Here is a 27316-nt window from a genome sequence, read left to right on the forward strand (position 1 = left end):
TGTAGGTGATGCCCTTAGCTTAGAACCTGACAGGGAGGGAGAGCTCAATAAGTACTTATTTTTAATAAAAGATGAAAAGTTCCACTCACTTAGGACTATATTAACCTATCAGCAAAAGATAGGAAAGAAACTGCATGTTTCACAGGCAAAAATTGAGAATCAAAGTTGTCAACTGGCCAAAGCAAGACCAGGCTCATCAGCCAGGTAACTAAAATGTAGCACAATATGCTCCCACGTCTTCCATGCATCATGGATACTAAGCACAACACTCACAGGGAAGGTTCTAAATGCATTAATGCTTTTCCTATGCCACTGTCTCACTGAGCATTCTCAATGTTTCCCAAATTGTTCATTAAGGTGCCAGAATGACATACCACAGTCATCATCTCTTCTGTGTTCATCTTGGGTTCTTTTTTGCCTCCAAAAAAGAGTAGCAGATAAGTAGACCATAACCAGAGTTTGCTTATTTCCCAAGGCAAGTCAGTTCTGGTGGACATACAGTAAATGTTCAGGCTCTGTGACGCAACAGGGGTTGGGAAATGCAGCACGGTTTTTCCAGTAACACGTTTAGATCATGGAAGGGGTACATGGAGGCTGGGGCGACATTTGCTGTCATTGCCACAGCCAGTGACAGTCCTCCGTGGGGGATGAAGCCTTGACTCAGTCACTATCACATCACATGAATCTCAGCTGACAATTCTGGGGAATGAGATAGTACCACCTACTGTTTTATCAATACCACATATGTATTTAAGTAAATGAATGTGCTGACCTTCTAGCAGATTGCGAAATGTTTCCGGCTCCACAGAAAATGGACGTGAAGTAAAATGATAAGATGCTTGCCTTGGCAATTAAAGAATTCAACAGAACAAAAACAACAGGAAGGGCCCAGAGTCTGGGCCAAGTTGTCCAGTCAAGATGTTTACTTCACTTGGGAGGAGGTTACACGGCCAGCATCAGTCCCAGATGCCTTCCTGGTCGTCAAGAAAGATTTTTGTTTGTTTGTTTGTTTATTTTTCAAGACAGGGTTTCCCTGTGTAGCCTTGGCTGTCCTGGAAATCACTCTATAGACCAGGCTGGCCTCGAACTCATAGAGATCTGCCTGCCTCTGCCTCTCTAGTGTTGAGATTAAAGGCGTGCGCCACCACCGCCCAGCATCAAGAACAGTTCTTGAAGCTGAAATGAGCCACATGGACACTCCCTTCACAGCTCCTGCTACTCAGATGCACCACTCTCTGCCCATGGCAGCTGCTCTGGTTTGCCCTGGGCTGAGGAACTATTTCATGACAAGAGCACTTTAGCGCATGCCAGGCTGGTCTGTCCATTTCCATAGGAGGCACAAATTAGCCAGACCATCAGCAGAAGGTCTTGGCTATTGATATCCTCTTGCCTAGAAACATGAGCACTGGGGAGGCCAGTGCTGAGCCCCTGCCTTGATCACATTTCCATCTTCTGCAAGTTCTCTCCCCTGATACATCTCCGATAAGCTTTTAGGCCAACCATGATGGACCAGACGGAGAGCCCTAACACATGCCAAGCAGAGATACACATTCTTTTGCCTTCCATTTTGGGCATGAGCCTCAGAGTCTCCTCCTTCCACATGCCTGGGGGACATCTTGCTGTCATCCCTGTGTACTTCTTCACAGTTAGTTTAATTAAGGGAATGTACATTTTTTTTAAGTTCTTAATACTTTTTTCCCTAAATTTCAGCTTTAGCAAATAGATAATTAAAATAATCTCTGAAAAACAAATCTTCAACATTCAGTAAAACCTTAAATGTCTCATAAATTTTTGTAGTGAAATAAATCTACCCTTCCTCTTAACTATGTCAAATCCTAAGAAAACATGGTTTGGATACCATATAATCATCCCTGCTGTTATGTTCCCCAGTGTGTGGAGCCCCTGCAGTCAAACAGAAAAAGAAAAGCCAGGCGCTCTTAGCCAAACCTGAAAGCTTCATTCACTGAGCGAACTTAGTATTTATTTAAGGATAAAGTGAACCATACCTCCCCTTAGAGCCGTTTTCACACAAAACTCCACAATATGAAATGACGGCATGTGGAACCCTCTAGAGTCAGACACGTTCCTAAAGGAGTAATTATAACCCTGGGCCCACACAGAAAACCACACGGAAGGTAATAATGGTGTTTGACATCATCACACGCCAGCGACACTTCAGTTTGGGTTTTAAGTGTAGCCTTTTGCAATCAAAACGCATTCCGACCCCTGCCTCCTGGTAGGATCTTGAGCAGGTAGCACAGATTTTCATAAGGTAACTTGAAGTCCGCTTTCCTCTATCAGCTCTCTTCGGTGAGACTAGTAATTCTTCTAAATTATGTCTAAAGATGATTTTCTAATGTAAATTTGAAGCCTCCAGCACCCATTTATTTACCAGAGACCAGCTGAGTGGGTGGTTCAGTAGCTACCAACCCATACGTAAGATTTAGTTGAAGAAGTCTGTCTGATACATATGGCTGTAAAGCTAAATTGTTAAGATCCAGATCTGGTCATGATTGGGAAAAACCAGAGACAGCTGACCCAAGCTAGTAGGCATTTATGGACTCTGGACTGACAGCTAAGGATCCTGCATGGGACCAAACTAAACCCTCTGGATGTGGGTGACAGTCATGTGGCTTGATCTGTTGTGGGGGAGCCTGGCAGTGGGACCAGGACTTATCCTGGGTGCATGAACTGGTTTTTTGGAGCCTATTGCCTACCATGAGATATTTTGCTCAGCCTTGATACAAGAAGGAGGGGCTTGGTCCTGCCTCACCTTGGTGTACCAGACTTTGTTGACTCCCCAAGGGAGGCCTTACCTCCTTTGAGGAGTGGAAGGAGGGTGGGGTGGGGAGAGGAGGGCAGGAGATGGGGAGGGAGAAGGAATTGGGGCTAGTATGTAAAGTTAAAAATTTGAAAACAAAAAAAATAGGACCCAGATCTGGGAACTGGGAAGATGGTTCAATGTGTAAGTGTTTGCTCTGCACACATGAAGTAAGCTTGAATCCCCAGTACCCAGGGTAGTGTGTTCCTGCAACCCCAGCACTAACAGGATGTAGACCCAGAAATTCCAGGACTCCCTGGCCAGATGCTCTAACCAAAATGGAGTGCTCCAGGTTCAACGAGCAACTCTGTCTCAACACAATACAAGCAAACAAATGAATAAATAAAATGAAGAGAGAGGAAAAAAAAATCCCCAAGGGAAAACTCTAGCTTCTGCATGTGCTCACAAAGATGAACACACTCATTTATGCTCTCCCACGTGTACATACACACCCATTAATTAACTAATATTACTAATTACATAAAATTAAAGACAGCCTTTGAAAGAGTGATTACCGCTTAAAATGTGAAAAGAAAGCAAAATCTTTATCACTTCTGTGGTGGCAAAGAGCTCAAGGCTGGAAGTAGGAGAACACAGTCGGTAAGGACACTGCTGGGCATTGAATTTACTTACAAAGCAGGCAGAAGTAAAATTATAGGGATTACACCTTGCCAGGAACACTACGAGTAAATTGTGGTGTGCTCATCAGTCTAACATGGTCTTCTGACTGGTGCACTCTACAGGTTTAACTGCCTTTCTTAGTAATGGTCTTGCAACAGAAGACCCAAAGGTACTTTTGCCATTTTAGTTATAATATTACATGCAGAGTAAATTAAAATTTGCTTATATCCTGAATTTTTTAAATGTCACAATTGATGGCTATTATACATTTCAATGCACTGTTACCCAGATCTGAGAGATCACCTCCCTTTCCGTGATGGGAACAAGGATGCTACATAAGTCATTTCATTCTGCTGCAGAGCAAGCAGCTGCTAAACTCAGAACTCCATGCTTGGCATCGAGCACACAAGTGAACAGGAAACTATACCTATTATGATATAGTTAATCTCACATGCGTAGATTTTAAATAACTATAGAAAAGCACTCCTGGATCTGTCTATAAGGTGTTTCAAAAAGGTTTAAGGGAAGAGGTAAGAACCAAGTAAGTCTGAATGACGCCAGCATCTTTCATGATTCCCAGACGGAAGAAAAAGGGAAAGAGGGAGAGAGAGCTCAACACCACCAGCATCCATCTCCCCTTGCTTCCCAAATGTGCACACCATGTGATGAGCTGGCTCACATTCCTACCACTGTAGCCACATGTCTCCCTCTCATGGCGGACTGACCTCACCTTTAGACCACGAACCACAGTGAACCCTTCCTTCATTAAGCAGTCTTCGTCAGGTACTGAAAACTAATCAATACACCCTATCCCAAACACCTGCAGGATAGAAAGCAAAGAAATAGGCACGTGTGGGGATTTGTAATCTGCAGTACCTGCATGACTGGCAATCAAGATAAATACTTGTTCTCCCTCAGTCCAAAGCAACTTCTTTAACTATCCTTCCTAGCCACAGAAGAAAAGTCACAATCTACTTTTTCAAGGTTCTGTAAATGACAACCAAAGATTTCTGTAGAAGAGTTCACAGGGTCTGCTCTGGATTTCTCAGCAAGAGCTGAGTCCATGCGCAATCTTACAGCATTGCGGACTGAAAATAAAGGTCAGAAAAGACAGCAATAAGGAAGTCAAGGGCTAAATTTTAATCTTACAGTTTCAAACGCCAGTTTAATTTGGCCACGAAATGTTCAAGAAAACTACAGGAAAAATGTCCTCCCTCCCACAGATTTATGAAGGCAGAAAAGAAGCTAAGAGAGCCCTCATGGGGGCCAACATGGTGTGCTTCAAACTTTCTAGACCTACTTCATTTAAAATGTGCTAAAAATGCTATCTTGACTCTTCAATTTGTTGATGTGAAATTAAATGGACTTATATATGTAAAAATGCTTGTTCTGTGGTGTTTTAACATAATCAACACCTAAGTCAGGCTGAGGATCTGTTTGGATTTGCATCCTCACATCAGCACATCCTCAGCTCTGTTCCAGTTTAAAGTAACAGCATCTTGCCCACAGGGTTTCTGTAATGCTTTAATTGACTGATACATTTGAAGCAGTCAAAGGATGTGCAGGAGTCAGAAAGAGCTCAGAGACTGCTAGCAGCCACCATTATCTTCTCGAGGAGAATATCAAAGTCAGCCCAACGGGAGGAAGTGCACCATGACCTCACAAGGAAATGGGCAATCACAAAACCAGAGACCTTTACTCCCAAAATAGGTACAGCGCATTGTTTATTTAATAAAAAATATATTCAGTTTCTTCAAGACCCTAACAGCCAAATATTTTGACAAATATAAAGCTAACATTTGATTCCAAGACAGCACTTCCTCTTCAAGTGCATGCTGACAACCTTGGGACTCCAGGAAAAAGGAGTTTTCAAATCTAATGCTATTTCATCAATTGTAGCTTATCGGAAAAGACTGCTGAAATGTTTGCGCCTACACAGAACAAGACCCTAAATGAGGAAACAGTAGTCCCAGTCAGATGTTGAGGCAGGAGGGCCTCTGTGAGTTTGAGGCCAGTCTGGGCTATGAAGGGAGACTGTCTCAAAGAGAGGGTGTGTATGTGTGTGAAATTTTACTTTTTAGAGATGGGACATTTAATGAAAACAAATTTTCAACTTCCTATCAATGAGAACATACATTAGTTAAAGCTAAGTTCATCGTCCATGCCACACTTCCTCATCCTGGTTATTTGAAATTACCCTCAATGCATTCCTTTCTTGGGTCTTCTGCACCCAGTTTCACATCCCACACTGCTCTACTTTGTCAAAACAGAGTCCTGATGGAGACGGCTCTAGAACTACCCATCAATCTCCAGACTCCATTTCTATCTTCTGGTCTCTTCCCGGAACTCAGCCAATGCCACACATATTTGTAGGTCAGCTCTCTCTTCTCCTAGACCAGAATTTGCAAAATCCTATGGATGAGTCAGAGTCTATCGCAGATTTTCGGGGAACTGTTGTGAAACACATCTAACCTCTCTTGCGTCACTCATGAATTTTGTGTCTCCGGGTCACTCATATTTTGCTGCATATGTCTTGAAAACATGCAAAACTGGGGTATGTACAGTGCATCACTTCTGAGTTTGGATCCTGCAAGTTTATCCTCTAACAAAACAACACAAAACGGCCTAGCAGACCATTCAGGAAAGATTTACCTCCCCAGGCCCCAGCTACTTCAACCTCACACAATCAGGAGAGAAGTCAGACTTCAGGCCTGACCTGTTAGCAGCCCATAGGAGACAGCTCTGTGATACTGGATTATTCTCCCTGATAAGGTTTGTTTTGGTATAGGTTAGGTGATCAAATGATACTAGTTCAATCAGTTATCTGCACTGTAAGGGTGGGTGTGGGGTTTGGGTAGCTGGCATTAGCAACCGGTGTGGCATGCATAGATGACTTGAGTAAGAAACCTAGGCAACAAGACTCAGGTGCACTTACCCAGCCAGCCACACTGCACATGACCCCACAGTGGAGGGAATACCTGGGAGTTTGTCCTCGGCGTCTCTGGAAGTTTGTTTCCTATGCCTTTCCTCTGCCCCATTACCTCTACCTAGTGATTATGTTCAACAAATCTATGATTATAATAAATTTTGCTGTCCATCTAAAGAGTCACTGATTTGAATGGTGTTACAGGGACTTGCAAATTCACATCCTGTTCTTTTTTACCCCTTTGTTGGAATCATTTACAGTCTCACTATAATTATGAGCATTGTGTCCCAATCCTTTGGTCATTAGAAACCTTAAAGTTTATTTGTCTGTTGGGGGAGCATGCCCACACCACAGTGTGAGTGTGGCGGTCAGAGGACACCCTACAGGAATCAGTTCTCTCCTTCCAGCATGTGGGCCCCAGACTGGCAGGCTTAGAGGTAAGCACCTTCATCCTCTCAGCCATCTCAAGCAATCCCTCCCCCAGCCCTCAGTCCTCAAATAGTTATCAATAATAAATTTACCTCCTCTGCTGCCTTTTCATATTCTTAAATATCTTTACATGTACTTATTTTTTATTTTTTTAGATTTTTTTTCTTCCAGATTATAGTTTCCTCAAAATTCCATGGGTACTTTGCAAACATCCTCCTGTGAATCATCATCAAACTCACAATACCACAGATTCTCTTTGTAAAACAATGGTCCATCCATGTAATTAACCCAAAGACACAGAGCTGCCTGCTCAGACATACCCCACCTCACCTATCCCATCTCCTATTCCAACCAACCCTGTGGCGAATTCAGGCCAAACTCCCTTCTCCCTGTTCATATCTTTCTTTTTGGAACTAACCTGTCGGCAAATGTTGGCTCTTTCTTCAAGTCTTCCCACTTCGAATACTGTTGTAACAGCCCAGCCCATACCAAGCTTTACCTGCAAGAGCTTTCAAAACATTCACCCAAGCTTCAATTAATTCTTCCCTCCCATAGTCATTCTCAACATAGACCCTGGATCCTGGCCAGTCACAATTCGGGTCAAGCCTTGCACTATTGAAAACCCTCCCAGGGCATCTTCACATGTTATTAGAATATCATAGGGGTGGGTGAAGTACATCAGAGGCAGCCAGGAGGCCAGCATGGCTGGAATTGGTGGAGAAAGTGCTTAATATTCAGGAAACATTCAGCAAGGATTTCCTGAATGGATGAATCTAATCACGTGTCAAGATGTAAGTCTTTAAATACTCAGAGATAACTATTTATATAACTCTACAGCTACCTAAATAGAACTCTAAAGAAAGAAGCAATAAAAATCTTTCTTTGACTATCAAAACAAACCACTTAGGGGTAAAACGTAACACAATGCTAGAATCTCCAGGGCTGCTCGGCGGTGTCATCACCAGACTTCACTAGAACAGTGTCCTCCCAAGAGTCCCTCTAAGTCCCATCCCAGGCCGCCTTGTGACTGGACTAGCTTTACCCATAAGCCTGTCAACACCAGCACCAAGCCTGGGGTGCTCAGGAGCACTTCCAGAATGCCCTCATCCTACAGTGGGTTTTCATGAGTCTCCTTGGGTCTTTTTTAAAAACACTAAAACACCTGGCCCATTATATAGGTTTAATACAGCCCAGAGGCATGGGCTCTCTGCTGGATGATCTTGGCATAATTGCTTTTATTCACATCATTCTATTTTGAAATTTAAAGTCAGTCCCTTTAGCCCTCTTTCCAGCGATAATGACCATTTTTAATTGTTTAGTATAGAGGGTTTGTTAGTATTACTATTTTTAAGATTTAAATTAAGGGAGGACAAGCTTTTTCATCTAGAGAATTATACTCTCTACCACTTCTTCTGCCTTGCTGTTAGACTGTGCTAACACACATGTATGATATTTATAGCTAAGTTACTATTGGGAAACACTTTTTTTTTTTTTTTTTTCGAGACAGGGTTTCTCTGTGGTTTTGGAACCTGTCCTGGAACTAGCTCTTGTAGACCAGGCTGGTCTCGAACTCCCAGAGATCCGCATGCCTCTGCCTCCCGAGTGCTGGGATTAAAGGCGTGTGCCACCACCGCCCAGCATGGGAAACACGTTTTTGAGGCAAAAAAGGAATGTCGAAGACAGGATGAATGAATGACCTAGATGTACAGGATAAAAACGAGCTCCCACAGACATATTACAATTCAGTTCCCTACCTAGAAGGAAGGGGTAAACATATACATGCCACAGGATCGTGCAAAAGATATGTGATAATATGAGCAAGGCTCCCAGAGCTGTGACTGCATATGACAGGTAGTTACCCAAAAGGTCTGACTAGAAGAAGGAAGTAGAGAGAGGACCAAGTGAAGAGGAAGAGGAGGAGGGGAGAGAGAAAAGAGGAGGAGAAACAGTCTAACTCAGAGTGGAACAGCCAAATGTTGAGCATTTATATCAATGTACAAGGTCAGGAATGTTGGACTTGGTGTCTGTGTCCTCATTTTCATGTGTCAGTTGTCCTTGGAGATGTCTTTAGCGTCCTATGCTGACAATGTTAGCATTAATATTTGTTCCTCCTAACCCTAATCTCTTCTTAAACTTCTCTACCTAAGTCTCCATGCTCTCCTTACCATTTCCATCCCATCTCTACTCACGGCTGGCTTCCCTCAGCTACTTCTTTGGGTCAAACCTGACGAAATTCTCTTTGCCTGTTTTGGAGAAGACTCCATTTCAAGTGCTCTTCTCATGTCTTGTCGCAAATGTATTTGAAGCCAGAAAACGGCCTCAGTTACCTGAAGAGAGGTAAGTGGACAAAGGACCATTGGAATCCTTTCGAGTTGACAGCTTTTTGAGGTACCTAACTCTTTCGGTGACACCTACTCCCTGTCCTGCTCTTGCATGAAAGACAAATGTCACATTCTCCCACTCCACAAGCAAGCCGGAACAAGACACGTCCATCCATGAGGACACTGGTTTTCTAAGTGACACGGGGAGTGTCCCTTGCACTTTCGTCATTTGAAACTGCCATTTGTCTACATCTTCTCATTAATCTTCACTAGTAACTTGCATTGTTTGAGGGATATTTCCAGCTTCCTCAACGGTTTAAGGAACCTCAATCCTTAGCCATAAGCCAGGAGGCAGCAATGTCTCTTATTGAGCACTACAGACCTATCTGCTCATTCATCTCCTACATGGTTTACTCCTTAGTAAATTCTTACCATGGACACTTCACATTTTGCCCCTTCCTCAAAGCATTCAGCCCTCTCTTTGTTACCTATAAAGTGGACATTGACATATCATAGGATCCACTGCAGGTGCACTACCAATAAAGCTATCTTCCTATCCATGCCGGCTAGTTCTATGTTGACTTGACACGAGTTATTTTTTTTTTTTTTTTAGAAATCAACTTCAATTAAGAAAATGTCCCACCAGGTTGACCTGTGGGCAAGCCTGTAGTCCATTTTCTTGATTGAAGATTGAAGGGGGAGGCCCCAGTTCACTGTGGGCAATGCCACCGTTGGGTTGGTAATCCTGGGTGCTATAAGAAAGCAGGCTGAGCAAGCCAGGAGAAGCAAGTCAGTAAGCAGCATCCCTCCATGGCCTCTGCATCAGCTTCTGTTTACAAGTTCCTATCCTGACTTCCCTAGATGATAGGCTACAAGCTGCAAAAGAAAACAAACCCTTTCTTCCCCATTGGTCATGGTGTTTTGTCACAGCAATAGAACCCCTAAGACTCCATTGTTCTCTCCAACCTCAGAAAGAAGGCACAGAGCAGGCCACACAAAGAACGACACAAGATCCTTTCAGGAAACGGAGAACACCCCTGTACCTGAAGGCCCTCTGTGGCCTGGCTGTCTATGGCTGTGTGCAGAATGGTACATACGGGTCCAGGCAAGCGGGAGACAGACACTGGCTCTTAGGGTGGGTGAGGAAGGACAGACACAGTAAGGAAGTGGTACCTGAACTGGGCCCTCAAGGGGTTAAGTAAGAATGCACACAGATTGAACTGTCTCTGCTATACACTGATGATTAATTCTATGCATATTGAGCATTTTAACATCCTTAGTTATCTCTCCTCCTCACACTGTACCTCGATCCTCTCTGGATCCCAAAGGGATGTGAAGCAGATCTCACCTATTCAAGGACAAACTGCTGGGACTCGAAGGCTTAGCCATCTGTCCCTCCTACAGCGTCAAGTACAGGCCTTTGAAACGTATGTGTGGCAGGACTAGGAAAATGGCTCAACGGTCTTGCTGCCCAAGTCCTGAGTCTGTATCGCATAAAAGGCCAGGCCTGCAGCAATCATCTACATTCCCCGTGCTCCGACAGCAAGCTGGGAGCTGGAGCCAGAAGTGCAGGCATGCGCAGAAGCAAACAGCCAAGAAGAACCTTGCGGCTCCAAAGTGTAAGGGAAGGACCGCACTCCGACCTCTACATGCACACTACGGAGCACGCATGTACACACACATACATATCACACACACACACACACACACACACACACACTCAATATATGCATGAAAACACTGAAAAACATCTGAGGGGAAGGGAAAAGGCAGAAAGACATCCAGGGAGCTAGGAAGCTGCAACTCGGCCATTCCATTTATCTCCGCTCCCTCCTTTCCCAGTACCTTTGCTCTTTAGCCTGCCTGCAATAACATCCTACTCCCTCCCTTTGTTGCGAAAAACCCTTCCAGGCACAACTCCTTACCCCTTCACAGCTGTTATCCCTCTATCTGGTCATCTTCTCCAGTCCCTTCCTTCCTGTGGCCCTGGTGTTCAGCTCACTGTTTAGCTGATCTCATTAAGCTTCAGAGTCAGTCTCAATGCCAAGCAGATTTTAAATTCCTCAAGGCCATAAGCCACATCATATCTATTCGGCATGCCTCCCCTGTTGCTGCCACCCAGACATGCCCTCAAGGACAAAAGAAGCTGGCAAAGTTCCTATCACGCAGGTCTAATGTTCTTTCATCAGATTGTCCAAGTTCAGAAGCACACTGGACAAAGTTAGAAATCAAAGAGTTCTTTCCCAAGTGACACAAATCCATCTCTTCTCAAATTTGCAGTCACTGAGCCGGGCGATGGTGGCGCACGCCTTTAATCCCAGCACTCGGGAGGCAGAGGCAGGCGGATCTCTGTGAGTTCGAGACCAGCCTGGTCTACAGAGCTAGTTCCAGGACAGGCTCCAAAGCCACAGAGAAACCCTGTCTCGAAAAACCAAAAAAAAAAAAAAAAAAAAAATTGCAGTCACTGAACCAACAGTAAGTGGCTTTACCAATCACAGAAAATAAAAATGTGCAGTCCCACAGAAGAGGATCTACTTTATGACCTCTGTCCAGCACAGCTGGCCCGGCTGCCCTGAGGGGAGGGGCTTGTCACTCCAGGGCAATTCAGTAAAGTAAATACTCAAGTATTCACTGCCTACATATGGTCCCCAACAGAGAGATATTGGAAGAGGGCCAATGACCTCAAACTTCAAAAATGAAATTTAATATGTTGCAATGAAACTGTACTTTTAAAACTCAGCGACTTTTCATTAACATCTATAGAGTAATTCTATGTAAATCACATTAAATCACACATTTTCATGCTGAAAAGCTTTAGGATCTAAAGATAACAAATGGATCAGAATGTGGCCCCCCCAAAATACTAATTTCTTTGGGTGGGGGAGGCATATCTGAACATTTCAAACTAGTGTATAAGAAAGAATAATGGGACAGTTGAATAAAGTCAGTAGGTCAGTCCTCAGAGTCTGCTGGGAACACACTTGAAGTTCTGAAAGACATCAGGTAAGCAGAGAAAGACAAAAAGAAATAAAACTGGAGAGACTAAAAGAAGACATTCTGAAGTAAGATAACTGAGGGTCTTCGATGATTCCACGAATCAGCTTCCCTTGAGAGGTGAAACTGGCACACACAGGCTCTAACACTGTGTCAGCACTTAGAGCAACTGTCTAAGACACGGACCTCCGTTAGCCCACAGCATCCCCAAACTGGGCTCATCTCAGCTGACTGCATATTTTCCACTTTCTGTAGGGGAAAAAAAAAACCCACACACATAAAAATCACATCTTAACTGAAGTACCACCCAGAAGTCATGGAATCAATATTTTTGAAATTATCTTCATAAAAAACATGAAAAAACTTCACATTGTTCCTTAAAACTATTATTATTGGGTTTTTGTTTGTTTTTAACCATAAAGACTGCTATAAGAACCCTTCAATGGGCTGAAGTGATCGCTCCAGGGTAAGAGTAGTGACTGCTTTTCCAGAGGACCTGGGTTCTATTTCCAAAACTACACGGCAGCTCACAACCATCTGTACCTAAGTTCTGGAGGATATGACCCCCTCTTCTGGTCTTAAAAGAACATTTCTATGTGAAATTTCCAGAGCTCTTTCTGGCATTGGCAACTTCCCTCTTGTGACCACAAGAATGGTGAAGGTCTCATGTGCTCATGTGACCACTGACATTCTTTCCCTCTGTCAATCTGAGCCTACCAGAGCAAAGGTGGAGATAAACCTGGCCTGGTGGCATGTGCCTATAACCCAAGCACTTGGGAGCTGGAGAAAGAGCTCAGACATTCAAGGTCATTCTCTGCTTTGCAGCAAGTTCCAGGCCAGCCTGGGCTACACGAGAGCCTACCCATTAAAACACAACAACCATCAAAGACAAAAGCAAACAAAAATCCCCACTTATAAATGAAGTACATAAAGGTATAAACCGTAAACAAAAGTCCAATGAAACAGTGGAGTCTGGTGCTAAGACTATTAAAAACGACTGGAAAAAAAAAAAGAACACAAGAAATTAAGAGAGCTGAGATATACCATGATAAAGATGGATACAAAGACAATTTGATTGTGGCAGTAATTTTGCAATGTGTTTACCAGTTAATGTTTGTTAATAATAAAATATTTCTTTAACTTCTTTTAAATATGAAGAAATAATAGTTTCTTTGAGGAAGAAAATAAAGCATAGGGTTCCACAGCATCTGCCTGAATGAAGGTTCTAGAAACCTTACACAACCAGAATTAATTTAACCAGCCAGTTGATACTAGGTTCTAGTAAAAATGCTACAGAAAAACTGTAGCAGCAAAAACCTTTCAGTTAAAATAGTGAAACTGACTGTTTCTCTTATATTCCTATAAATAATTCATTTTTCTTTTCTCTGATTTTCAAAAAGTCAGGGTCCCAGAGCCCTACAGCACCCATCTGCCCAGGCTGTGGAACCTTTCCAGAGACCTCAATGGCCTCCAGAAATCATTCTAAAGGATAAAAACACTAAGCAAGCCTCGCTGTCATCAGCAGAAACCCCTCCTGCTTGCCTCGTGGCTGTTTCCTCTTGTCTTTCCTAGGGGAAGATGGAAAACAGCTGTCCAGTTTTCCTCAGACTCCTTTTTCCTTCCTGCCTGGCCCATCCCATAGCTTAAGAGAAGTAGAAACACAGCAGGTGATTCCAGAGGCCAGCTGGCCCCTGCCTGATTTGTCCCTGCGGCTGGAGAAAGGAGCCCCCTCTACACCTCCTGCAATGATGTCACTAACCTGCTAGAAGAAAGGTTCTCCAGAGAATGCACGGAATTCTAGAAATCCACCGATAGATATAGTCAAAAAATACAGGCAACTTGCAGTCAGCATTGTGCCCTGGGATCCGATTTCACTCCGGATCTGATCTGTGTGTGTTGGTTTGGAGTGAAGCTTGGCGCAGACTATGTTTGACCTGTATCAGTGACTTCTGCTCTTGGGTTTCTTGTCACTGGCAGCCTCTGGACATAAGCAGCTTTGGAACTATCTTTCTATAGCCCAATCTAGAAGAGAACTCTGCTAGCTCTCTCGGTCATTCCAAACGGGAGCAATCACTTATTGCATTAAAGACATAATCTGAAAATTGCTGTTTATGAACCCTGGAGTCAGCAAATACCCTTGTCTTCTAGCAGCCACAGGAACAGGAAAGCCAGTACCATCACCTGAGACTTCATCGAGACATACAAATTGGGGAGCACAAACAATCCCATCACAAATTCTTTTTAGGATTTATAAGATGCTGGTTCAACTTTCCCAGAGTAGCTTCCATATGTGCTAGTGTGCTACACGCCTATTATTAGTATCCTCTGCATTACACACCTACTGTTCTCACACATGAAAAAAATGTAAACACCTGATTGATCAACAAACACGGCTTTACAACCCTATGGCGTGCGTGTATGCCCTGACTATCTCAGGCAGGGTCAAAGGATAGATAGCTCTTTAAGTTGATTCTTTATTTTTTTTAACATCTTTTATCTTTGTGTTTAATTTTGACTTTTTGAGATGGGTTCTTGCTATGTAGCCCCAGAAGACTTTGCGCTCACTGCATGCTCAGACCTGGAACTCAAGGCAATTCTCCTGCCTCTGCATCACTACCACTCCATAAGGTTTTCATTTTTGTTAGTATATTTCATTCTGCTTTGTATATCCCACAATAATTGAGGACAGTCGCTATCTACAAAGAAGCCCCCAAAATGTTTGTTTTGGTATGCAGACACATACACTAGTGGCGAACTCCTTCTGACTCTGTCTGGGACAAGGCTGATGCAAACAGCTCACAGCAGACATGTCATATGTCTAATTAAAGCCAATGAGGTCTGGGAGAGGACTCAGTACAACATCCACAGAAGCAAAAGGATCTGAGTTCAGATTTCCCAGTGCCCGTGTACACAGCTAGTAACCCAATTATTTGTTACATTTTATAACAAGATTTTCACTCGCCGAATAATAATGACTCATCTACTAAATATTCTCAAGTACAAAACACGGAAGCATACCGTGCTCATCATCAGAGCTTACACATCATACTGAGCATAGAAATCCGGCTCCTTTCACAACAGCTCAACGTTTCTCCTGAGATCATGTTTCTAGATGATTCCCAGAGCACTGAAACACGCAGAAGGAAACCCGGGGAGAATCTTAACCCACATTAAAATTCAGTGTTATTCTTGAGTTAAGAACTGAACGAATGCCTCCGTTCAAGAAATAAACAGAGGGCCTCAGCATCTTTTCTTCTCTTTCCAAACTAAAACCACCCTCTTTCTTTCTGACCCTAACAGACTCTGAGAATCTGTCTTCTCCGGCAGGTTTATGTTTCTGTGGGCATCTGAAAAAGAATCCAGAGTTCAACCCTTCAACAGGCTGTGGCCTGCTCCCTGTGGCAATTAACAACACTACTGATAGCACATCAAGGCCAGCTGGAGACCAAAGCTAGTTCACAAAAATTGAGAATGCAGCCCAGGGCTCTGCAGGCAGGAGAAGAGGCCCAGCAGTGAGGTCCTTACCAAGCTGAGAAGGGGGTAGGGAGGGGGTGGAAGAGGACAGGCTTGAGGACAAAAGTGAATCTCTAAATAGCTGTGGAAGCCTGAGAACTCCATAAGCATTTCAGGAGCTGACAGTTCATAGCAGTAACTACAAAATATAATAAAGCAATTTTATAGCTAACTGAAATGTGAACCTTTACCGTGTGAACTGGGAGGTACCGAGGACGAAGGAGCATTATGTGTGCGATTTATGCTTGTCTATTTAAACTTAAGGTATGTCACAGATGACCTATAAACGACCGATTGAGTTTTCTACCTTCAGGATTTCCATCTACTAAACTGAAGACAAGATACACACCCTACCTTACACTTCATCTCCATGAGGCTAAAATGTGAATTAGGACACATTGAGCAAAATGCAAGAGTATTTGGCTATTTGAAAACATTAAGTATGCAGGAAGCTGCCTGATCTATCAAGGACATTGCCTGTCCTTCCGCTGATGAAATGCTTATGAATTTGAGAGGAGAGTTTAGTTAACGCAATTAAAGTAGTGGCCCAATTTTATCCCATTGCCCAATACTTTCTGGTTTTCTTCTATTTCTGAAATGTTTTCACCATCAGCTAATCAAATCACCCTTCCACATAACACTGAGCTCTGAAACACCAAAGAACATCGAGAAATGGCCTGTGTGCTACATTTATTTATCATATGCACAGAAATATTTTCTTTGAAAAATGGGTCTAATTTTCAAAGAGAATTTCCATTTAGAATGGGACAGTTGAGAAGGATTTGGGAAACATTCATTTCCAGTCCTTGCTACCAGCAAACAGCTGCGTTCAATGTCTCGGGAGTCTGGCATTCTGACCCCTGCTTCCCACTCTGACTCTAATTCATCACATGAAGTTTATGGGAAGATAATTTCCCTTGTGAGTACCTTGGGTATAGACACCGGCTTCATTCCCATGTCCACCATGTCTACAGGTACACAGATTTGGGTTGTGCAGACCAAACATCTGCTAGTAATTTAGTGACCTCCAGGGGGTTTAGTCTACAAATCACAATAGGAAGAGATAATGTAATTCCAGTATGAGAAAATCTCAAGACACTAAATATACTATAGGAACAGTCTTGCCCCGTGTCAGACATTCTTTCAATAGGGTTGTTGGACACAGAAACTTTTCAGGTGCCTTTCCCTCCTTCAGAATGGCAAACACCCAGCCCCTCTCAGAATGGAGTGAAGCTTCTGTTGGTACAGTTCCCACCATCATCGGCCCCAGTTCCCCCGAAAGGCCTGCCCCAAACACAACCAAGGACAATGGAAAGGGAAGACATATTAAAATATTTACTATATTTAGGACTGAGACATCCTAATGGCTGAAAAAATGCTTAAATTAGGCTGTAATCAGCCATCCGATGATTTCTTTAACTGTTTTGAAAACAAAGTTTATCAATGCATTAACCCAAATTATTCCCCTCATTTTCCTCTACTTGTTAAAATCATAATATTAAGAATTATGTGCTTGACTGGCCCGCCTGCACCAACCAAGGTAGGCGCTTTGTTTACGAACTACCCAACCTGCATGGAGATCTGATCTCGGCACCAGGAGAGACAGCAGTGCGGTGAGTTTGTGACCAGCGGTGGCAGAAGCAGCCCTGGACAGGGAACTCTGAAGTTCCTCATCCCCTCCCTATACTCCCCGGGCTCCCTGCAGGGGCTCTACCCCCCCATACTGCCTCTCTCTTCTTGTCCCACCCAGCTTGCATCCAGAACCCTTCTTCCTTCTGTCCCCTTTCCTCTTCGGGCACATAACACCATCCAGCTCAGTCTGTCTGGCGCTGGGGGCAAATCCTCAGGGCAAATAGGCAGGCGAGACCTCCTTTGTCTCACTGGCCCGCCTGCACCAACCAAGGTAGGCGCTTTGTTTACGAACTACCCAACCTGCATGGAGATCTGATCTCGGCACCAGGAGAGACAGCAGTGCGGTGAGTTTGTGACCAGCGGCAGCGGAAGCAGCCCTGGAAAGGGAACTCTGAAGTTCCTCATCCCCCTCCCTATACTCCCTGGGCTCCCTGCAGGGGCTCTATACCCCGCATACTGCCTCTCTCTTCTTGTCCCACCCAGCTTGCATCCAGAACCCTTCTTCCTTCTGCCCCCTTTCCTCTTTGGGCACATAACACCATCCAGCTCAGTCTGTCTGGCGCTGGGGCAAATCCTCAAGGCAAGTAGGCAGGCGAGACTTCCTTTGTTTCACTGGCCTGCCTGCAACAAGCAAGGAGAGACATCACTAGAACACCAGGAGAGCTAGCACTGCAGAGAGCCATCACTGGGAAGGTACATCAGTAGGCAAGGAGACCTGATCCGGTAAAAGAACATCCAGAGGGGAGCATTCGGAGAAAGAGATGGGCAGGCGCCAATGCAAGAATTCACCTAACAATCTGAAAAACTATATGAAACCACCAGAACCCAGCGACCTCCCAACAGGTGGACATGAACACCTTAATCATGAAGAAGTAGATAAAATTGACTTTATGAAAGTGATTGACGCCCTTAAACAACATGTAAAAAATGCCCTTATAGAAATGGATGAGAAGTATAACAGAAAGTTTGAAGAATTGAGTAAATCAGTGAATGATACCCTAGGAAACCAAGGAAAAACAATCAAACAGATAATGGAAACAGTTCAAGACTTAAAAACTGAAATGGAGGCAAAGAAGAAAACACAAACAGAAGGCCAGCTGGACAGGGAAAATCTAGGTAAACGAATAGAGACTACAGAAGCAAGCATAACCAACAGAATACAAGAGATAGAAGAAAGAATCTCAGATTCTGAAGATACCATAGAGAAAATAAACACGCTGATCAAAGAAAACAGCAAGGCCAAAAAATTCTCATCACAAAACATTCAGGAAATATGGGACACAATAAAAAGACCAAACCTAAGAATAATAGGAATAGAAGAAGGAGAAGAAGCGCAGCTCAACGGTCCAGAAAATATATTTAATAAAATTATAGAAGAAAACTTTCCCAACCTAAAGAAAGATATACCTATGAAGGTTCAAGAAGCATACAGAACACCGAATAGGCTGGATCAAAAAAAAAATCCTCTCGCCATATAATAATCAAAACACAAAGCATACAGAATAAAGAAAGAATACTAAGAGCAGCAAAGGAAAAAGGCCAAGTTACTTATAAAGGTAAACCTATCAGACTTACACCTGACTTCTCTATGGAAACCATGAAAGCCAGAAGGTCCTGGATAGATGTACTGCAGAAACTAAGAGACCAGGGATGCAAGCCCAGACTACTATACCCAGCCAAGCTTTCGTTCACTATAAATGGAGAAAACAAAATTTTCCAGGATAAAAACAAATTTAAACAATACGTAGCCACAAATCCAGCCTTACAGAAAGTAATAGAAGGAAAATCACTAACCAAGGAGTCCAACAATGACCACAATATCTCAGACAACTAGAGACCCTTCACCAGCGCAACACAAAGAAGGGGAACACACAAAATTTACAACTTAAAAAATGACCGGAGTTAACAACCACTGGTCATTAATATCACTTAATGTCAATGGACTCAACTCTCCTATAAAAAGGCACAGACTAAGAGATTGGATACGAAAACAGGATCCAACATTCTGCTGTTTACAAGAAACACACCTCAACCACAAAGACAGGCACTTACTCAGAGTAAAGGGTTGGGATAAGGCTTATCAAGTAAATGGACCTAAGAAACAAGCAGGGGTGGCCATACTAATTTCTAACAAAGTTGACTTCAAACTTAAATCAATCAGGAGAGATGGAGAGGGACATTTTCTACTCATAACAGGAACAATTCATCAGGATGAAGTCTCAATCCTGAATATCTATGCCCCTAATATAAAAGCACCCACGTACGTAAAAGAAACATTGTTAAAACTCAAGGCAGCCATCAAACCGCACACATTAATAGTAGGAGACTTTAATACTCCTCTCTCACCAATGGACAGGTCAAGTAGACAGAAACCTAACAGAGAAATAAAAGAATTAATGGAGGTAATGAATCAAATGGACTTAACAGACATCTATAGAATATTCCACCCAAATAGGAAAGAATATACCTTCTTCTCTGCAGCTCATGGAACCTTCTCAAAAATCGACCACATACTCGGTAACAAAGCAAACATCCACAGTTACAAAAAAATATTAATAACCACCTGTATCTTATCAGATCACCATGGATTAAAGCCAGAATTCAGCAACAATGCTACCCCCAGAAAGCCTACAAACTCATGGAAACTGAATAGTCAACTACTGAACCATACCTGGATTAAGGAAGAAATAAAGAAAGAAATTAAACTCTTCCTTGAAGACAATGAAAATAAAGAAACAACATACTCAAACCTATGGGACACTATGAAAGCAGTTCTGAGAGGAAAGTTCATAGCACTAACTGCCCACTTAAAGAAAACAGAGAAAGCACACATTGGAGACTTAACAGCCCACCTGAAAGCTCTAGAAAAAGAAGAAGCAGACTCACCTAGAAGGGGTAGAAGACTGGAAATAATCAAACTGAGGGCTGAAATCAACAAAATAGAAACACAGAAAACAATTGAAAGAATCAATGAATCAAAAAGCTGGTTCCTGGAGAAAATCAACAAGATTGATAAACCCCTATCCAAACTAATCAAACGGCAGAGAGAGAATTTGCAAATTAATAAGATCAGAAATGAAAAGGGAGACATAACCACAGACACAGAGGAAATTCAGAGAATCATTAGATCTTACTACAAAAGCCTGTATGCCACAAAACTGGAAAATGTAAAAGAAATGGACGCTTTTTTAGATAAATACCATTTACCAAAGTTAAACCAGTACCAGGTGAACAACCTAAATAGACCTGTTAGTCGTGAAGAATTAGAAGCTGTTATCAAAAACCTCCCTTCCAAAAAAAGTCCAGGACCAGATGGTTTCAATGCGGAATTCTACCAGAACTTCCAAGAAGACCTAATACCTATTCTCCTTAATGTATTTCACAATATAGAAACAGAAGAGTCATTGCCAAATTCCTTTTATGAAGCTACAGTAACTCTGATACCAAAACCACACAAAGACCCAACCAAGAAAGAGAATTACAGGCCAATCTCACTCATGAACATCGACGCAAAAATCCTCAACAAAATTCTGGCAAACCGAATCCAAGACCACATTAGAAAAATTATCCATTATGATCAAGTAGGCTTCATACCAGAGATGCAGGGCTGGTTTAACATACGCAAATCTATCAATGTAATCCATCATATAAATAAACTGAAAGAAAAAAACCATATGATCGTTTCATTAGATGCTGAAAAAGCATTTGACAAAATTCAACATCCCTTTATGATAAAAGTCTTGGAGAGATTAGGGATACAAGGGTCATACCTAAATATAATTAAAGCTATATACAGCAAGCCGACAGCTAATATCAAATTAAATGGAGAGAAACTTAAAGCCATTCCACTAAAATCAGGAACACGCCAAGGCTGTCCACTCTCTCCATACCTCTTCAATATAGTTCTCGAAGTTTTAGCAATAGCAATAAGACAACATAAGGGGATAAAGGGGATTCAAATTGGAAAGGAAGAAGTTAAACTTGCATTATTTGCAGATGATATGATAGTGTACATGAGCGACCCCAAAAACTCATCCAAAGAACTCCTACAGCTGATAAACGCCTTTAGTAATGTGGCAGGATACAAAATCAACTCCAAAAAATCAGTCGCCCTCTTATACACAAAGGATCTGGAAGCAGAGAGAGAAATAAGAGAATCATCACCTTTCACGATAGCCACAAACAGCATAAAATATCTTGGGGTAACTCTAACCAAGGAAGTGAAAGATCTATTTGACAAAAACTTTAAGGCATTGAAGAAAGAAATTGAAGAGGATACCAGAAAATGGAAGGATCTCCCTTGCTCTTGGATTGGGAGAATCAACATAGTAAAAATGGCAATTCTACCAAGGGCAATTTATAGATTCAATGCAATCCCCATTAAAATCCCATCAAAATTCTTCACAGATCTTGAAAGGACAATAATCAACTTTATATGGAGAAACAAAAAACCCAGGATAGCCAAAACAATCTTATACAATAAAGGAACTTCTGGAGGCATTACCATCCCTGACTTCAAACTCTATTACAGAGCTACAGTAATGAAAACAGCGTGGTACTGGCATAAAAACAGAGAAGTCGACCAATGGAATCGTATAGAAGACCCGGATTTTAACCCACAAACCTATGAACAACTGATTTTTGATAAAGGAGCTAAAAGTATACAATGGAAGAAAGAAAGCATCTTCAACAAATGGTGCTGGCACAATTGGATGTCAACCTGTAGAAGAATGAAAATAGACCCATATCTATCACCATGCACAAAACTCAAGTCCAAATGGATCAAAGACCTCAATATCAATCTGGACACACTGAACCTGATAGAAGAGAAAATGGGAAGTACCCTACAACATATGGGCACTGGAGATCGCTTCCTATGTATAACCCCAGCAGCACAGACATTAAGGGCAACATTGAATAAATGGGACCTCCTGAAACTGAGAAGCTTCTGTAAAGCAAAGGACACTGTCATCAAGACAAAAAGGCAGCCTACTGACTGGGAGAAGATCTTCACCATCCCCGCAACAGACAAAGGTCTGATCTCCAAAATATATAAAGAACTCAAGAAACTAGACTTTAAAAGGATAATTAACCCAATTAAAAAATGGGGCACTGAACTGAACAGAGAATTCTCAACAGAAGAAGTTAAAATGGCCAAAAGATACTTAAGGTCATGCTCAACCTCCTTAGCGATCAGAGAAATGCAAATCAAAACAACTTTGAGATATCATCTTACACCTGTCAGAATGGCTAAAATCAAAAACACCAAGGATAGCCTTTGCTGGAGAGGTTGTGGAGAAAGGGGTACCCTCATCCATTGCTGGTGGGACTGCAAACTTGTGCAACCACTTTGGAAATCAGTGTGGCGGTTTCTCAGAAAAATTGGGATCAACCTACCCCTGGACCCAGCAATACCACTCTTGGGAATATACCCAAGAGATGCCCTATCATATGACAAAAGCATTTGTCCAACTATGTTCATAGCAGCATTATTTGTAATAGCCAGAACCTGGAAGCAACCTAGATGCCCTTCAATGGAAGAATGGATGAAGAAAGTGTGGAATATATACACATTAGAGTACTACTCTGCGGTAAAAAACAATGACTTCTCGAATTTTGCATGCAAATGGATGGAAATAGAAAATACGATCCTTAGTGAGGTAACCCAGACCCAAAAAGAAGAACATGGGATGTACTCACTCATAATTGGTTTCTAGCCATGGATAGGGGCCACTGAGTCTATAATTTGTGATCCTAAAGAAGCTAAACAAGAGGGTAAACCCAAGGAAAAACATATAGATATCCTCCCAGCTATGGGAAATAGACATGACTGATGGGCAAAAAATTGGAATCTTGGGGGTGGGGTGGGATGGGGAAGAGGGGTGATGGGGAGAGAAAAGTGTGAAGGAGAGGATGAGGGGAACTGGGGGAATCGGGGTGATTGGGGATAAAGGAAGGTTGGATAGGGGAGCAGGGAAACTCATACCTTAGGTAAGGGAGCCACCTAAGGGGTGGCAAGAGACTTGAACTTGGAATGGCTACCAGATGCCCAGGGCAATGTCCCCAGTTAGTTCATTGGGGCACCTGAGGATAGGGAACCTGAAATGAACCTATCCTATAATCATACTGATGAATATCTTGCATATCGCCATAGAACCTTCATCTAGTGATGGATGGAGATAGAGCCAGAGACCCACACTGGAGCACCAGACTGAGCTCCCAAGGTTATAATGAGGAGCAGAAGGAGAGAGAACATGAACAAGGAAGTCAGGACCATGAGGGGTGCACCCAACCACTGAGACAGTGGGGCCGATCTATTGGGAGCTCACCAAGGTCAGCTGGACTGCTACTGAAAAAACATGGGATAAAACCGGACTCTCGGAATGTGGCGGACAATGAGAGCTGACGAGAGGCCAAGGAGAATGGCACAGGAACTTTCAACTGGCGATAGATCGAGAGAGAGACAGAGACCCAAATTGGAGCAACGGTCTGAGCTCTTAAGGTCCAAATGAGGAGCAGAAGGAGGGAGAACATGAGCAAGGAAATCAGGACCACGAGGCGTGCACCCACCCACTGTGACAGTGGAACTGATCTATTGGGAGCTCTTCAAGGCCAGCTGGACTGGGACTGAATAAGCATGGGTTGAAACTGGACTCTCTGAACATGGCAGACAATGAAGGCTGATGAGAAGCCAAGGACAATGGCACTAGGTTTCGATCCTAATACATGAACTGGCTTTGTGGGAGCTTAGCCTGTTTTGATGCTCACCTTCCTGGGCCTGGATGGAAGTGGGAGGACCTTGGTCTTCCTGTAGGGCAGGGAATTTGGACTGCTCTTCAGTATCGAGAGGGAGGGGGAATGGACTGGGGGGAGGAGAAGAGGAGTGGGGATGGGGGAGGGGAGTGGGGGGAGGGGGCAATGTGTGGGAGGAGGGGAGGGAAATGGGAAACGGGGAGCAGTTGGAAATTTTAATTAAAAAAGAATAAAAAAAAGAAAAAAAAAGAATTATGTGCTTTCTCTCATGAAGCACAAAGGAACCAAGACAAGAAGAAATAAGTAGCAAAATAGTCTACCACAAATAATATAAAGAAATAAGAACACAATAAAGCTTTGTTTCATCCCAGAATGCATTTTCACAGGTCTTAAAACTGTCTCAGAGACTGAAATAATTTTCTATAATTAGGCAGTACAAAATTTCTATGAAGCTAAGAACTTCGTCTCAGGGATAAACCCAGGTCCAGTCAGGACAGCGCTAGAACCTTCTGCATCAGACACACCACTTATCTCACTGAAATGAGCCGTACTAGAAAATTTGTGAACAACTGCTAAGGAATACTAAAGTAGACACATCCCAAGTATTGCTCCATAAGACGATACCGACTTCACCTGGCAAACCTAACTCTTACTGTGTGTTGTCTCTCTCTTCCCCAGGCCCTAACCTGGGGGGAAATGTGAACCCATCTTCACCCAGCAGGACCAGGATGAGAACCTAAAAATCCCCAGCATGCAAAGACCTAGGTTGTTTCCTTTTGCCAATTTCCCTCCTCCTCAAGGTACTTTGTCTAAAAAAAAAAAAAAAAAAAAAAAAAAAATTCACTGGGTGATTTCACTATCTCTTTTTAGTCTGGATATTAAAATGTACGCTGTAGGCCAATGTTTTCACTTAATTATTGAAACTGAAAATGAGTACATAGCCCATAGCCCTGACAGTGAGTAAAACAGCTCTTCCAACAGGCAAGTTCTCTAGGTTGCTGAGTCACGTATTTTCCTTTACTACAGCTGTAGAAATTCCAAGAAAGCTGGGGCTATCTCTTGGGTGCACCCTTACCTGTCCCCCTAGTAGCTGGTGCTTTGGCTAAGCCCATCCTGAGGGTAACATCACATATTATATCCAACTTTTTCTCGCTTTTTGACTGAGATAGACTTCACTACACTTAAAAAAAGGCAGGAGGGAGGGGGTGACCACATCTATGCAGGAAAACAGTATGCCGGAGCAGTCAGGTGACCCCGTTTAAATTTTTTTTTTCACACACGTTACGTTCTGTAATTCTCTTTAGTAGTATAGTGTGAAAGCTTCTACAAATATCTAGCCCAAATTTTTCATCTCAAGAACTGGTACTGCTCTTGCATAGAACCAGGGTTCATTTCCCAGCACCCGTATTAGGAAGCTCCTCACAGCCTGTAAGCCCACTTCCAGCAGATCTGACGTCCTCCTCTGTGATCACGCAGATGCGCAAGCACATCCTCCCAGACACATCATTTTAAAATGATAATTTTTTTAGAAAATTTCACCTCATGAATACTATTATCATTTATTAAAAAATGTGAAAACTGGAAAAAAACAAAATTATTAAAGGTGTAAACTCTGTAACATGAAAGATAATAAAAATATTTCTAGGCAGAGGTTCTTCCTTCCTTAATATATCGTTGACTAAGCAGCAATAAACACCAAATGATTTCAAGAATCTACTAGGAAGTCCCTAGAAACCAACGTGTCAATTCCTGACCTAAAGAATTCCAGGTAAATGAGGCTGGCTTTTTGGATTGGAAGCAAGGGATTGGGTTTCATTATGAACGCCAGCTGGCCTAAGCTGACTCTGCTGCCTCCAAAGAGAGATGAGAAACTTGTCAGGTCACAACTTAGTTCAGATCCAGTCCGAGACAGATTCTGATGCCATGTGGCATCGCTTACAGCGCTCCCCAGCTTAATTCAAGTCCCTCCACCTCCGAAACACACAGAGACGGACACGCACAGACAGACACACAGAAAGAGACATACATACAGATAGACAGACAGACACACACACCCGACCCACCCGCGGGGCCGGCCCAGGCGGCTTCTGGCTGAGGTTACCCAGCCACCCCGGTGTATTGATGAAGTGCAGGGGCGCTGGAATCCTGCGGCTGGGGGTGGCTCAGTATCGACTTTCCGGACTTCTGTGGTCCAGAGGTCGCACGGGCAGAGCCAGCAAAGGCGCTCACGACCACCACCATCCCTGGATAATTGGTGTACAGGAGGAATGGGACACGCGGCTGTGCCACCCAATCCCGGGGGAGCACGGGAGTCCGGGGGCCCGTGCAGTCCCCGCTATTCGCTACTGATCTCGGTGCTGCTGTGGAACCGGGCTCGGTGGTGGGCTCTCGGGTGTAAGACCGTGGAGCCAGGCGAGCGGGCCCGGGTGCACAACCCACGGGGAATCCGCACATAGCGGGGGACGTGGCTCTAGCAGCCTGGCAGGGACCGGTTCCGCGCAGAAGGGAAGCTTCTCTGCTCTAGATCCACGGCGCCCCCGCCCCAGCGCCCCGATCCCCTCCCCCGTACCGCTCCCCCCCTCACCGCTCGGTCCTCCGGGGCGTCTTCTCACCGTGTCCCCGCGGGGAGCCCAAACTCCGGACCCCTGGAGTCCGGCCCTCAGAGCGCACGCCTAGCCATCCAAGCCCAGGGCGCCGCGCCCCGGTAGCTCCGCTGCAGCCTCCCGCGGCCGTGCGGACGGGGCGGGGACCGTCGGCAGAGGGCGGGCCGCGGCAGGGCTCGGCCTGGGGCGGAGGAAGCCGCAACGTCAGCAGAGCTGGGGAAGCGACGTTGGGAAGGGGGAGAACAGGACCCCCGGGCGGCCCGATCTCGACCTCAGCCCACGCTCCCCTCCGCGGTCCCAGGACCCAGATCAGCTTTCCCGCCGCCGGGATCGAGACCCCACGCACCCTGCCCTGCCCAGCTGCTTTGGCTCCTGCTCTGGTTTCTCGGGACCTGAGTGCTTCAGGTTCCACTCTGGAATCGCACCCAAAGAAAAGATAACTTCTGGAGGCCCGCGGGGGAGGGGCCGATGCGTCTGGAAGAGGAAAGCTGAGAATTTAAAGAATCCCACTCCTGACGCTAGTGCCCAATCCCCTTCCGAGGCTCCAAAATAGTTACACTCCAGTTGCCTTCCCCTCCCCTTTTTCCTGATTTCAGTTTTACTCTCAAAGAGAAGGGAGGAAAATCACCTAATCCGAAGCAGTTGTTGCCTAGAGTGGAGCAACAAAATACAGGGAATCCTACCGCACCGTGTCCAGCAAGCT

General features: G+C 43.8%; 1 protein-coding gene across 2 annotated transcripts in view; it reads right to left on the reverse strand.

Annotated features, from left to right (window-relative positions):
• Positions 1-27026, reverse strand: part of Dse (dermatan sulfate epimerase) — a 62390-nt gene extending 35364 nt beyond the window's left edge. The window contains exon 1 of one of the 2 annotated variants that reach the window (XM_057763157.1): positions 26623-27026. The gene's annotated coding sequence lies outside the window, so the exon portion shown is untranslated. Of the gene's footprint in view, positions 1-26594 lie in introns of both variants that reach the window. The other variant, XM_057763156.1, reaches the window with a different exon arrangement.
• Positions 27027-27316: the final 290 nt, after the last annotated feature.

Source organism: Chionomys nivalis, chromosome 2 (assembly GCF_950005125.1).
Source record: "Chionomys nivalis chromosome 2, mChiNiv1.1, whole genome shotgun sequence".
NCBI lineage: Eukaryota > Metazoa > Chordata > Mammalia > Rodentia > Cricetidae > Chionomys > Chionomys nivalis.